The sequence below is a fragment of the Pithys albifrons genome, chromosome 34 (assembly GCF_047495875.1).
Source record: "Pithys albifrons albifrons isolate INPA30051 chromosome 34, PitAlb_v1, whole genome shotgun sequence".
In the NCBI taxonomy this organism is placed as follows: domain Eukaryota; kingdom Metazoa; phylum Chordata; class Aves; order Passeriformes; family Thamnophilidae; genus Pithys; species Pithys albifrons.
Window position 1 is genome coordinate 1,822,212 of NC_092491.1, and position 10,626 is coordinate 1,832,837.

Genomic DNA, 10,626 nt, shown 5'->3' on the forward strand with positions numbered 1-10,626 from the left:
ATGGATGTTCCTCCCTCTGCATTCACCCAGGTGCCTACACGGAACCAGGAAGGTTCTTCAGTATAAACTTCATAAGCTTGTTGGTGAAGTCCTTTCTGTCCGTGAAAGTTTGTTTACTTTAACTGGCGCCCGAATACGGCTGATACCCTCGGACCATGAGGAAGATATTCCCTCCATGGCTGCATTTCCCCACCCCTGCACCCTGAAGGAGAAGCAGTAGGACACGAGGATGAAAGGCGGAGAAGTTTCCAGCCGAGAGGGACCACTGCCCCGGTGGTCAGGCAGGACCGCTGTGCCCCGCGGAGCCTGGGACAGAAAAGACGCGTCATGGAGCGACAGGAAAAGTCGTCCGGCAAATCTTGCTCAAAAATTCAGGTGGGCAAGCGGTTGGGGAAGAGATGGGGATAAGCTCTTCTGTTTATATCCTGTCTAAGAAAGGGATTTGCCTTCATTTCTGGACTTTACAGTAGTTTTGAAAGTGGGCACAAGATAAGAGACCTTTTTTTTTCCCGATATTACGGCGTTTAAGCGGTTTACGTGGGGGCCATGAGGAGAAGCCTCTGGTATAAACTCAGAATTAGGAAGAAGCTTGCAAGGGATGCGTTGCGGGACATAAAACCCGAAGGGACTGCCGCGGTTTTCCGCGCTGGCCGCGCTCGGCTCCCGCTCCCGCCGCCCCCCCCCTGCGGGCTGACCTGGGGGACACCTTTGGGGGTCGCGCACAGGCTCTGGCGGACCCCTCGCCTCTCCCCCCGCTCCCGCCGGCTCTCGCTGTGGCTCCGTGTTGGCTCCGCTGCGAGGGCACTGCCCCCCCCCACGTCCCGCCGCCTCTTCTCGCTCCCGCCGCCTCCACCCCCCCAGCCCCGGCCGCCGCCGCCGTGCGGGTCCAGCTCCCGCCGCTTTCGGGGATCGCTGCACCCCCCGCCGCTCCCGCCCGCCGTCCCCGCCGCCCTGCGAGGGGTCCCGGAACCGGCACAAGACAGAAAGACAGCGCGACACGGGAACTGGGAGGAGAACTGTGCTTGCAAAGACAACCCCCCCATTCCAGCTTTTCGATGCTGAGAGGATTTTTGCTGCCAAATTTGAAAGTGGCGCTGCCACTCTGGGATGGGAGGGGCCGGCCCCCCCTCCGATGGGGAGGGAGGCGGGTCCCTCGGGGACGTCACCGTGGGCAGGCAGAGCTTTGATGCGACATCAGCTCCTTGCACACACCCCTGGGTGATGTAGTCTCCCAAAGGGCTCTGGTTGTTGTGGTTCCAGCGCACCCCGGACAGTCTGCGAGCCTGTCAGTGACCCAGAGAGCAGCGTGAGTGACCCCGCTCTAACAAACATCAGCCCAGCTGCCTTCGAGACAACGGGACAGGCACCTGGTGCCCTGTGTCACAGCCGTACAGGACATCATGCACAGCCAAAATGCAGCTTCTTTCTCCAGCAATTGGAGGGCAACAGAGAAGCCTAGAAGGGATCTGTTAAACTGATTTCTCTGTTATTTGGTTCTTGTTTAAAAGTTATAGAATGTTGTCAGCTGTTAATAATTTGGAGAAAAGTTTCTATTTTTGTCTCCACAGGTCGAAGTCAGAGATAGATAAGAACAACCAGTTTCCTCTGACTGAATCAAGATCAGTTACCTGAACATGTGAGTGACTGATTAAAGCTTTTAATTTGATCCTTCAGATTCAAAACTCATAACACCTGATAGTAATTGATGTGTTTCCATTTGTTAGTATTAGGCATTTTCAAACAGCTCTTTTTAGGAGTGCCAAATGAATTACAACACATAATGGTTTTAGTTCTATAGCATTAAATTGGTTAGGATCTGTTCTTTTAAATACAAGAATGCATATTTACCACAAGTAACACTAGAACTGCAAGACTTAGAAATGTTAAGATCTGTTTTTATGAATATAAGACTTAATACAACATAACAAGTTTATAGAAATAATGTTGTGTAGTGTTGTTCTATTTCTGTTAAGGTTTCTTAAGTTTCTTGATGCATCACTGACAGTGCCTGCAGGAATGTTTTTCATTTGTTACAGATAATGATGTTAAGCAGATAGGATAAAGTTCCTTCTTTTGTTAAGATAGTTGTTAAGCTAATAGAATATTATTTTTAATTTGTTATGAAAATAAGGATTTTCGGTAAAATCGAATAGTGTTTTTAATTTGTTAATAAATTAAGATGTTAAGCAGAATAAGTCAAGATTTAAAGTGTTAATTGAGTTAGCAGAGTAATGTTAATTTGGTTAAGGTTTAAGTCATTAGAATAAGGTTGCATTTGTAGCTTTTAAGTATATTGTCAATTAGTACTTTCACTAAATATTCTAAAAATAAAAAGGGGGAGAAAACTATGGAAAAAGCAAAAAGAGAAAAAGAAAGATGATAATAAATAAATAATTTTATGGATCTCAAAACAAAAAAAATCGGGGGAGAACAGCAGTGACATTAACATCAGAAAAAGAATAAAGAAGTGACAGAACTGCAAGTAAAAACCAAGTCAAGAGCAACAAATGATAAATGAAGTCAGCTAAACAAATTGCTCTAAAAATGACTTGTAGATTTTTTTGGTGAATTTTTTGATGGTGACAATTGTGCTGCTGTTACAGATGCAGTAGCCTTCTCCTAAAAGCCCCTGCTGAAGTGCTGTTGCTATTTTTGTGGCACAATTGCAAAGAATTGTCAAGATGCCAGCGTGTGTGTGTGTCTATTCTCTGATGTCTGACATGACTGATGGATGCATCTTTAAAGACCAAAAAACCACCTGTAGAATGTAGATGCCTTGACTTACCACTGATTGAAGTATGCATTAGGCTGCATTATTGCAAAATAAAGTAGTTGCTTTTAATTTTCTTTGCTTTCAGCACAGCTTTTAGCTCAAGGCCTTAGTTTTGAGGAATTTGATGGATGTGCTGCATGAATTTGTCAGATCATTCAGTGTCTTTTCATGCAGATTTAAGATGGCTAAAAGACTATATGAAAAAGCTAATGGTAACATCATCTGCTTTTGATATTTGGTTGAAAAGGCTGAGATTTAATGGTTGGTTATTCAATTTTCTGAAAGAATTTAACAATTGTTTTAATCATTGTACTTGTCTTAGTTCTATTGCTTTGCCTGTTGTAGTGTGTTGTAGACTCACTTCACAAGTCAATGCTATAAATCTGAATTGCTCAAAATAAAGAAAGGGGATTTGTTGTTACAGTAAAATCCAAAGTGAGCAATTCAGATCTACAGAAAGCTCTGTGAGACTGAGCTGTCAGCCAGAGGCAGCAAAGAGCTCAGCTGCTGCTGGCTGGTAGGGAGGAGGTTACTCCCCAAGAATTCACATAGTAGGAATTCACAGGACTCTGCAGGGGCACGAAAACAGCCAGGATAAATAATATAAACATGGGACTTGTGAGAGACAGGCTTTAACCAACTGAAGTATCTGGCGCGGTGGTGTGTAACTCTTTTAGCCAATAAGCACCCAAGGGGTGTTTTGGGGGGGGGGGGGGGGGGCAGGGGGGCCCAGGGGGGCTTGGGGGGGCTCAGGGGGGTTTGGGGGGTCCCTCTCACCGTGGTGGAGCGGTTGGGGCCCTGCCAGCACCCCGTGCCCTGCGCGTATTTGTGGGCACTGAACTTGTCTCTGTCAGGGCCGGCCCAGAACCCCAAAGTCCTGTGGGGGGAGGCAGGCAGATCAGGTCACCTCAGAGTGGGGGAGACTTTGAGGGTCCCCCCGGGGGGGTTTGGGGGGTCTCTCACCCCAGGTTGGTCTCGTAGCCGCCGTTTTTGGGTCTCTGGGTCACTTGGTGAAAGGGGCACAGGCGGTAAATGTACCTGGGGGGGCACAGGGGGGGTTGGGGGGGGGCACAGGGGGCTACGAGTGCTCCTGGGACCCCCTGGGACCCCCAGAGTCCTTCTGGGACCCCCAGGAGATCCCCAGTGGCCCCCTGTGCTCCCCAGAGTCCCCCTGAGACCACCAGAGTCCCTCTGTACCCCCCTGTGACCCCAGAGTCCCCCTGTGCCCCCCAGAGTTTCCCAGTGCCCCCCGGGACCCCCAGTGTTCCCCTGTGCCCCCCAGAGTCCCTCTGTCCCCCTCTGGGACCCCCAGGGGATCCCTTGTGTCCCCACTGTGTCCCCCAAGGTCCCTCTGTGCCCGCCAGAGTCTCCCTGTGCCCCCCTGAGACCCCCAGAGTCCCCAGGCCCAAGAGCACCGAGCCCCCCAAGCCCCCCCACCCCACTCCAGTGACCCCCCCAGACCTCCACAAATACCCCCCAGTCCCCCCTCACTCACTGGTGCCCATTCATAGCACTGGTTGTACAGGTAGGAGACCCCCCATGTCCCCATCCCTTAGCCCCCCTGAGCCCCCCAGAACCCACCCCAGAGACCCTCCAAAGCCCCCCAGACCCCTCAAGACCGCCCTCACTCACTGGTGCCCAGTTCATGGCACTGGTTGTAGAGGTACAAGACCCCCTTTGTCCCCCTCCCATTGCCCCCCTGAGCTTGCCCAGACCCCCCAGACCCCAATGAGCCCCCCAGACCCCACCCCAGAGACTCCCGAAGCCCCCCAGACCCCCAAAGCCCCCCCTCACTCGCTGGTGCCCAGTTCATAGCACTGGTTGTACAGGTAGGAGACACCCCTTGTCCCCCCTCATTGCCCCCCCTGAGCCCCTCAGACCCCCCAGACCACCCATGAGACCCCAGACCCTACCTCAGTGACCCCCCTAAGCCCACCAGAGTCCCCCAAATACCCCCCAGCTCCCCCTCACTCACTGGTACTCATTCATAGCACTGGTTGTACAGGTACAAGACCCCCCATGTCCCCCTCCCATTGCCCCCCTGAGCCCCCCAGACCTCCCAGACCCCACCCCAGAGACCCCCCAAACCCCCAGACCCCCAAAGCCCCCCCTCACTCGCTGGTGCCCAGTTCATAGCACTGGTTGTACAGGTACAAGACCCCCCATGTCCCCCTCCCATTGGCCCCCTGAGCCCCCCAGACCCCAATGAGACTCTCAGACCCCACCCCAGTGACCCCCCCAGACCCCCAAATATTCCCCTCAGCCCCCCCTCACTCACTGGTGCCCAGTTCATAGCACTGGTTGTACAGGTACGAGAACTCTGCCTCGAGGCCGAAATCGAACCCCAGTTCCTGTTCCAGGGTCCTGGGGGGGCAAAAAGGGGGGTCAGGAGGGGAAAAAGGGGGGTCCAGGGGTTCCCACCAAAACCCCCGACCCCCAAAGCCCCCTCCAGTTCCCCCTCCTCAGCTCACAAGTGGAGGTGGGGGGGTAAAGGGAGTCTGTCCCCCCATTGAGGGATTTTTGGGGTGTCCTTTTCCCCCCCTTTGGTGTCCCCCCCCATATATTGGTGTCCCCCCATATTTCAGTGTCCCTCTCCCCCATTTGGTGTCCCCCCCAAATTTTGGGATCCCTCCCCCCATATTTTGGTGTCTCCCCATTTCCAGGTGTCTTCCCCCCATTTTGGGTTCTATCCCCATATTTTGGGGGCTCTTCCCCCTTATTTTGGAGTCCCCTTCCCCATATTTTGGTGTCCCCCCATTTTGGGTTCTCCTTCTCTCCTTTTCAGGGTCTCTCCCCTCATATTTTGGGGTGTTCCCCCCCATATTTCAGAGTCCCTCCCCCATATTTTGGGGTCCCTCCCCCCATATTTTGGGGTCCCTCCCCCCATATTTCGAGGCCTGTCCCCCCACAAACGCCCCCTCCTTTCCCCTCCTGTCCCCTCTGTCCACTCCTGTGCCACCTGTCCCCTGCTGTCTCCTCTGTCCTCTCCTGTCCCCTCTGTCTGCTCCTGTCCCCTCCTGTCCCTCTGTCTGCTCCTGTCCCCTCCTGTCTCTTCCTGTCCCTCTGTCCCCTCCTTTCCCCTCCTGTTCCCTCTGTCCCCTCCTGTCCCATCTGTCCCCTCCTGTCCCTGTGTCCCCTATCCCCGCCTGTCCCCTCTGTCCCCTCCTGTCCCCTCCTTCAATAATAAAGACACAGTCACTTCAAGACTATAGGTCTGGTTTACTATTTGTCGTTCAGGTTTTGTTATAAAATCCCCTGTTCTTGTTTCATTCCCCATTGGAAGTTCTGGAACTTTCCCTGTCCCCTCATGGCTGTGGCCCCTGCCCTCCTATTGGTCAGTTTTTGCTGCATTGCAGACCCTTTCCATATATGGTTATCCCCGCCCTTGCTCTGCCCTTGGCTCCGCCCACACTCCACCCGACCCTATAAAAGGCTCTGCCCAAAGGCCTGAGGGAACAGCTCCAGGAGAAGCCTCAGCAGAAGATGCAGCCAAATCCCCTGTGGTGAAACACCTCAGGGAAAAAGCTTCTGCCAAACCACTTTGGCCAAAGTGCCTCGGGCCAAAAGCCTCAGGGAAAAGGCCCCAACAAAAAGCTTTGGGAAATTCCTCAGGCAAAAACCCCCTGGCCAAACCAGCTTGGGCAAAATGCCTCAGAGAAAAGGCCTCGGGCAAAAGGCCTGGGAAAAGCAATGCAGCCAAATGGCTTTAGGCAAAAGGTCTCAGCAAAAGGCCTTGGGCAAAACAGTGTGTCCAAAATGCCTCGAGCCCTCCTCGTGCCCACTAAGGCTGTAATATGTATTCTATATACCTTAGAGGGATATAATTATCTAATGCTATAAAATCTCTCTGTTTTCAATTACATAGGATTTATGCTGTATATAATAAAACAACACTACTATAGTAAAATCAACAATACTATTTGTAATAATAACAATCCCAATAACAGTAGTAGCTGTTAAGGATATAAGGATAGTGATGATAATATCAGTAGAAATATTACCAGTAATAATAACAATAATAGCGATGGCTCTGAAATTCCAGATCCTTTTCAGGAAACTCGCCCTGACTCCGTATTAGTCCAAAAAAGTCAGTCGGAGGGGGCAAATCAAAGGCCATACTTTGCAGTCATTTATACAAGATTATTAATAGACTTTGGAATGGAATTCCAGGTTGATGTGGAGATGTGTCAGAAGCTGGTGAGGGGAAACCAACACTGAGGTCCTTGTCCCCTTGCCCAGGGTGCCCCCTCGGCTGGATCCTCTGCCACCTCATGCCCACCAGGGCTGGGGAACCAGCTGGGACTGGGCCTGGCCCCACGACCGGGGTGGTTTAGATTAGATACAAGGAAAAGCTTTACACCAAAAGGCTTGTCAAGAATTGGCCCAGGGAAGAGCCTGAGTCACCATTCCTTGAGAGTATTTAAAATACATGTGGATGTGTTTGGGACATGGTTCAGTGGTGGACTTTGCAGTGTTGGATTAATGGCTGGGTTCAGTGACCTTAAAGGTGATTTCCAATCTAATCTGAATTCTAAAGATGGGTATATGGTAACCTCTTCTACACAGAAACAAAAATTATGTGCTGATTTTGCACAACTTCCTAGTAAGAAAGGCACTTGTCAAAATTTTAAAGTCAGCAAATATAAGACACTTACATAATGGAATTTCTGAGCCTATTTCATGCTGAATCTACATATACCTTACCTTCCAAATATCTTTCATACATTCCTTCTGAAAATGTATTTTCACTTTGAGAAGGAGCTTAATACAGCCCTCTAACTCAACATTTCCCCAGGAACCCCAAAACATCACTGGCCGCCCCAGAGCCAGAGGTGACCATTCCCAGGGACACCAAATCCCCCAGGGACCCTCCCCAGGAACCCCAAAACTCCCCAGAGACCCCCAAAACGGCCCAGAGACCATAAACCACCCTCTGATCTCTCCCAGGAAGCCCAAAAGCTTCCCGAGGGACCCCAAAACTCCCCCAAGGATCACGAAACTCCCCCAGAGACCCCCCAAGTCCCCCCAGGCCCCCTCCAAGGACCCCAAATCCACCCCAGACCCCCAAAGCCTCCAGGATCTACCCCCAGGGACCCCAATGCCCCCAAACCCCCCTTCCCAAAGGCCCCCAGACCCAGCATCGATGAGGGCCCCCAGTACCCCCCAGTGTCCCTCGCGCAGCTAAATAACCACAGCGACTCCAATTTTTATGCTCAGTTCCTATTCACGCCCCGCACCGCCTCAATGTGTAGAGGAGGAGAGGGCCATGCCGGCCCGGGCTAGGGCCAGGGCGATGCCGGCTATGGCAAGGGCGGTGCCGGCCAGGGGGAGAGCGGTGCCGGCCAGGGGGAGAGCGACCCCAGCTGCAAACATGCTTCAAACAAGCCCTAAACCCATGCTAAAACCGACCCTAAACCAGCCTTAAATCCAGATCTTAAGCAGCCCTAAATCCAGCCTTTAAACAGACAGAAAAAGAGACCGAAACCAGCTCGAAACCATCTGCAAGCCAGCCCTGAACCAACCCTAAACCAGACGGAAATAAGCTCTAAACCAGTCCTAATCCAGGCCGTAAAGCAGCCCTAAATCCAGCTCTAATCCAAAAGCTAAACCAGCTCAAAAGCAATCCAAACCAGCTCTAAACTAGCCCTAAAAGCAGCTCTTAAAACACCAAGAAAAACAGACCCAAACCATCTCCAAACCAGTCCTAAACCAATAATAAGAACTGTAAATGATCCACAGCATCCCCAGCCCTCCCGGGGATGGTCCCCAACCCGCAATGTCCCCCCCGCCGCTCCCGGGCTGGCGATGGAGCCGGCGGTGCCCGACCGGGAACACTGACCCGCCCCAGGAGGGGACCCTCAGCCCCCTCGTAAGGGTCGGGGGGGGTCGGGAGGCACAGCGGGTTCGGGGGGGCCAGGGTGGGCCCCAAAAGCACCTGGGACCCCCAGGTTCACCCCAGGACCCCCAAACTCCCCCCCATCCCTCCCATCAAGGTCCAGCTCGGGGTGGGCACAGGGAGGTTGGGGGGGGCAGGACACCCCAGGACTCCCCCCAGGGACCCCAAAACCCCTCAAAGCACTCCAAATGCCCCCCAACCCCCTCTTGGGACCCCAAACCCCTTCCAGGGACTCGCAAAACCTGCAAGGACCCTCCCCAGGAACCCCAATACCCCTCTGGGCCCCCCAGAGTCCCCCCCAACCATTCCTAAGGACCACAAAACCCACCAGGAACCCTCTCCAGGAACCCCAAAACTCCCCAGAGACCCCCAAAACGTCCCAGAGACCATAAACCACCCTCTGATCTCTCCCAGGGAGCCCAAAACCTTCCCAAGGGACCCCAAACCTCCTCCAAGGATCACGAAACTTTTCCAGGGACCCCCCAAGTCCCCCCAGGCCCCCTCCAAGGACCCCAAATCCACCCCAGACCCCCAAACCCTCCAGGATCTACCCCCAGGGACCCCAACGCCCCCAGACCCCCCTTCCCAAAGGCCCCCCAGGACCCCCAGACCCAGCATCGATGAGGGCCCCCAGTACCCCCCAGTGTCCCTCGCGCAGCTAAATAACCACAGCGACTCCAATTTTTATCCAATTACTTTATTCATGTGCTTGCCTCGCCCCACCCTTGGGCCTCACTCTGCTGAGGAGGCGGTTGCCGGCACGGTAACAACGATGTCGCAAAGGGCCAACCCTCCTCCGTACACCTGGACTCCTTCTGCGGACCCGGCGAGGGCGGTGCCGGCCCCGGCGAGAGCGGCCAGGGCGGGGCGGCCCCGGCGGCCCTGGGGGCAGAGGTTGCCGCGCCGGGGACTGGAGCGCTTCTGTGTCTTCGCCATGGCCCGCTGGGGTAAAGGGGTCTGGCCCGCTGCCCCCCTTTTATAGCCCAGCCCCGGGCACCCAGCAGGCTCCCCAGAGCACTGGGCACAGCCCCGGGGCTGGCACAGCTCACGGCGCTGTTGGGTGCCCGCCCCCCCCCGGGCAGCGCCTGTTCCCGTGGGGTCCCCGCGTGGCCCCCACGCACCTCCGCCATTGCCGCCCAGCCGGGCCCGGATTGGCTGCGCGCTCTAAGCATTCCGAGCCCGGCTGAAGAAGCGGAATGTGCTCTTCACTCTCCTCCCACAGGGAAGAGGACCCAAGCTCCACGAACCCCAAATCCACCCCAGACCCCCAAATCCTACAGGATATCCCCCCAGGGACCCCAACGCCCCCAGACCCCCTTCCCAAAGCCCCCCAGACCCACAATCGATGAGGGCCCCCAGTACCCCCCAGTGTCCCTCGCGCAGCTAAATAACCACAGCGACTCCAATTTTTATGCAATTACCTTTATTCATGTGCTTGCCGCACCCCGTCCATAGGACTCATTCTGCTGAAGGAAGCTCAGCGCCAGCACGATAACAAAGGGCCAACCCTCCTCCATACGCCGGCGAGGGCGGTGCCGGCCAAGGCCAGGGCGGTGCCGGCTACAACGAGGGCGGTGCCGGCCAGAGCGAGGGCAGTGCCGGCCAGGGCGAGAGCGACCCCAGCTGCAAACATGCTTCAAACAAGCCCTAAACCCATGCTAAAACCGACCCTAAACCAGCCTTAAATCCAGATCTTAAGCAGCCCTAAATCCAGCCTTTAAACAGACAGAAAAAGAGACCGAAACCAGCTCGAAACCATCTCCAAACCAGCCCTGAACCAAGCCTAAACCAGATGGAAATAAGCTCTAAACCAGTCCTAATCCAGGCCATAAAGCAGCCCTAAATCCAGCTCTAATCCAAAAGCTAAACCAGCTCAAAAGCAATCCAAACCAGCTCTAAACTAGCCCTAAAAGCAGCTCTTAAAACACCAAGAAAAACAGACCCAAACCATCTCCAA

At 53.8% G+C, this 10,626-nt stretch overlaps 1 long non-coding RNA gene across 1 annotated transcript in view; it reads right to left on the reverse strand.

Annotated features, from left to right (window-relative positions):
* Window positions 1-4,603, reverse strand: part of LOC139684176 (uncharacterized) — a 42,028-nt gene extending 37,425 nt beyond the window's left edge. The window contains exons 1-2 of the long non-coding RNA XR_011699869.1: window positions 4,572-4,603; window positions 3,551-3,811 (exon numbers count right to left, since the gene is read on the reverse strand). This is a non-coding gene — a long non-coding RNA (uncharacterized lncRNA). The remainder of the gene's footprint in view (window positions 1-3,550; window positions 3,812-4,571) is intronic.
* Between the last annotated feature and the right edge of the window lie 6,023 nt (window positions 4,604-10,626).